General features: G+C 40.2%; 1 long non-coding RNA gene across 1 annotated transcript; it reads left to right on the forward strand.

Annotated features, from left to right (window-relative positions):
* Positions 1-1495: 1495 nt before the first annotated feature.
* On the forward strand, positions 1496-3606 carry LOC116408741. The gene is made up of 2 exons (XR_004221192.1): positions 1496-1667; positions 2805-3606. It is a non-coding gene; the product is annotated as an uncharacterized LOC116408741 (long non-coding RNA).
* Positions 3607-3924: the final 318 nt, after the last annotated feature.

Genomic DNA, 3924 nt, shown 5'->3' on the forward strand with positions numbered 1-3924 from the left:
CCTGCTGAATTGTGCTTAGTACAGGGGAATCCCTATGTGCCATAGTTTTATGGTATCTCTCTGTACAGGCTATGAGCAAACTTAGGGGGCTGTTCCTGCTGAATTGTGCTTAGTACAGGGGAATCCCTATGTGCCATAGTTTTATGGTATCTCTCTGTACAGACTATGAGCAAACTTAGGGGGCTGTTCCTGCTGAATCGTGCTTAGTACAGGGGAATCCCTATGCTGCCATAGGTGTATGGTATCTCTCTGTACAGTCTATGAGCAATCTTAGGGGGCTGTTCCTGCTGAATTGTGCTTAGTACAGGGGAATCCCTATGTGCCATAGTTTTATGGTATCTCTCTGTACAGGCTATGAGCAAACTTAGGGGGCTGTTCCTGCTGAATTGTGCTTAGTACAGGGGAATCCCTATGTGCCATAGTTTTATGGTATCTCTCTGTACAGGCTATGAGCAAACTTAGGGGGCTGTTCCTGCTGAATTGTGCTTAGTACAGGGGAATCCCTATGTGCCATAGTTTTATGGTATCTCTCTGTACAGGCTATGAGCAAACTTAGGGGGCTGTTCCTGCTGAATTGTGCTTAGTACAGGGGAATCCCTATGTGCCATAGTTTTATGGTATCTCTCTGTACAGACTATGAGCAAACTTAGGGGGCTGTTCCTGCTGAATCGTGCTTAGTACAGGGGAATCCCTATGCTGCCATAGGTGTATGGTATCTCTCTGTACAGTCTATGAGCAATCTTAGGGGGCTGTTCCTGCTGAATTGTGCTTAGTACAGGGGAATCCCTATGTGCCATAGTTTTATGGTATCTCTCTGTACAGGCTATGAGCAAACTTAGGGGGCTGTTCCTGCTGAATTGTGCTTAGTACAGGGGAATCCCTATGTGCCATAGTTTTATGGTATCTCTCTGTACAGGCTATGAGCAAACTTAGGGGGCTGTTCCTGCTGAATTGTGCTTAGTACAGGGGAATCCCTATGCTGCCATAGGTGTATGGTACCAGGTATATTAACCTGGTTTAAATATAAGCAGCGTTTTGTGGACAGCTTTTTTTTTTTTTAACTGGAGAGTAGTGACTCGCAGCTTAAAGGGCAACGTCCCTTTTTTCAGCAAAACTGTAATAAAACATAAAACAGGACCCAAAACCCCCCAGAAATGTGTTCACACTTTAAATAACCTGCCAAATTTAGTCAAACGGGGGGGGGGGTGGTATTTAGGGGGTGTGGTCTCAAAAAAGGGGCGTGGTCAAAAAATTGGCCACACATCACGCTGCATTTATTTTTGTCCCTCTTTCCATTTTCAAAATGTTGGGAGGTATGGTGTAAGCCAGTATAAAAAGGGGTTTAACATGGCAGCTCAGAGTCCCAGAAATATATTGCTTGGTTCTTACCCCTCTACCCCTGCTATATATTATATCAGCCCCACATTTATTGTTTCTTCATGGAAGGAACATCCAGGATTAGCAGTTGCACGTCCCATGTTTGGGGCATGATTCTCTGTCAATATATTTGTCATTTTGGTTTTCTATCTGTAAACAGTACGAGGCTTTATAAACAGGATGGTGATATTTTGCTGTTCATTTACCTGAGACCAGAGCAATGTTCCACAGGTTCTTTCCTCTCCTTTCTGTACTGGTGGTTTCAGGCCTAGCCCATGGACAATATGCAGGTAAGGAAATCCTTTATTTCATTTTGTAGGTATTCTAAAATCACATGACATGTATTTATAATATATATAATATGTATATATATATACAGTTTTGTTTTTTTTTAATTCTATATTCAGAGTCCCTCGCAATATGACTTTTCTTCTTTTAGTCTGCCTTAAAAGGTAAAAGAGAAGAAATCTTAGATCCAGCCACCCCTCTGTCTGTTCAAAAGCAGCAATAGCTGCCTGTCTGTGTATAGTACAGGTATAGGACCCCAATAAGGGGTAATTATATCTTAGTTGGGATCAAGTACAGGTACTGTTTTATTATTACAGAGAAAAGGGAATCATTTAACCATGAAATAAACCCAATAGGGCTGTTCTGCCCCAATAAGGGGTAATTATATCTTAGTTGGGATCAAGTACAGGTACTGTTTTATTATTACAGAGAAAAGGGAATCATTTAACCATGAAATAAACCCAATAGGGCTGTTCTGCCCCCAATAAGGGGTAATTATATCTTAGTTGGGATCAAGTACAGGTACTGTTTTATTATTACAGAGAAAAGGGAATCATTTAACCATGAAATAAACCCAATAGGACTGTTCTGCCCCCAATAAGGGGTAATTATATCTTAGTTGGGATCAAGTACAGGTACTGTTTTATTATTACAGAGAAAAGGGAATCATTTAACCATGAAATAAACCCAATAGGGCTGTTCTGCCCCAATAAGGGGTAATTATATCTTAGTTGGGATCAAGTACAGGTAATGTTTTATTATTACAGAGAAAAGGGAATCATTTAACCATGAAATAAACCCAATAGGGCTGTTCTGCCCCAATAAGGGGTAATTATATCTTAGTTGGGATCAAGTACAGGTACTGTTTTATTATTACAGAGAAAAAGGAAATCATTTTTTAAAATTATGTGAATCTATGGGATATTACCTTTCTGTAATTCGGAACTTTCTGGATAAGGGGTTTCCGGATAAGGGATCCCATACCTGTACTTCGTAGCTTCAGTCCTGTGATTTGGAGCACCTTGACCAATCCCTATTTATGACATTCTCATAGTATAGTTGATACCTTTTAGAATACTGACCATTATATTATAGCTCTTGGGACCACGAAAATGATATTGGCATTTTATTTCATGCAGGACTGGGGCCTGTTGATTCCTTGAATGAACACGGAAATATAGTCGTTGTAAAACCAGTGGTTTTACCCCAAAGCCCACATCTAAATACAGATGAGAGAATAATAGGCTTAACACCTCCACTCGGCGGAACACAGTCCAAACTGGGAAACATGCCTTGGCACAGCCGGAGACACAGACTCAAAAAGAAAAAAATATACAGAGACAGAGGCTACGGCAAAAAGTGGCATCGGAAATATGAAGATGACAGTCCTTACAACATTTACAAGAAATACAGGACTCAAGAGAAATAACTGGGGGGAAAGAAAGTAAGTGGCACCTAGTCAGGCCATTGATACAATCAACCATCTTCCCATTAATTATTGTGTTCTTCCCTGTTCCCTGCTTCCAGATCATATGACTATATATATATATATATCTAATGTGGAATCTGCTCTCCATTAAAGCTGGGTCCCAGAAGAGGATCCAGATTTGGCCCACCAAAGGATTTTTATGGCCCCCAGTTGCCCTAGGGCTCCAGATACATCATTTTATAACATCAGAATTTTAATATAATCTGGCCCTCAAACATGATGGAGGAGAATTATTTGGCCAACTACATGTAATATTGTAATGTATTTTGTGCAAAACAAATTCACTGCAAAAAAGAAAATGCCCATTTTGTTCAATGTGTTTTATGTGGAAAAAGTTGCTGTGAAAAAACACCTGTTGACTTTAATGTACTTTGCACACTACCATGAACACAAAGCCCATTGGCTCCGTTGTATTTTGCGCAAAAATAAAAAGTGACAGCCTGCTGACTTCATTGCACTGCATGCATTTTAGCTTATCACTATCCAGTAATACTTGTTGCAACTAGTTGCCAACTCATGCTATAAATGACCATATGGTAGCCACAGTAGAGTCTCAGGGGCCACTGGTGTATAATGTTGCCCCTTTACTGGAATTAATACCAGCTTTTCTATGTTTTCATATTTCTTCCCTATTAATAACTGACATCAAGCACAATTTTTACCGGCCAGGTCAGTAAGGTATTGGCGAGGGTGCAACCCTAGTAGTCTAGTATTTTATGTAGGGATTAAGGAGAAAGCTGATTGGAAAACAGACATGGCAGATACTTTAT

The sequence above is a fragment of the Xenopus tropicalis genome, chromosome 2, assembly GCF_000004195.4.
Source record: "Xenopus tropicalis strain Nigerian chromosome 2, UCB_Xtro_10.0, whole genome shotgun sequence".
In the NCBI taxonomy this organism is placed as follows: Eukaryota; Metazoa; Chordata; class Amphibia; order Anura; family Pipidae; genus Xenopus; species Xenopus tropicalis.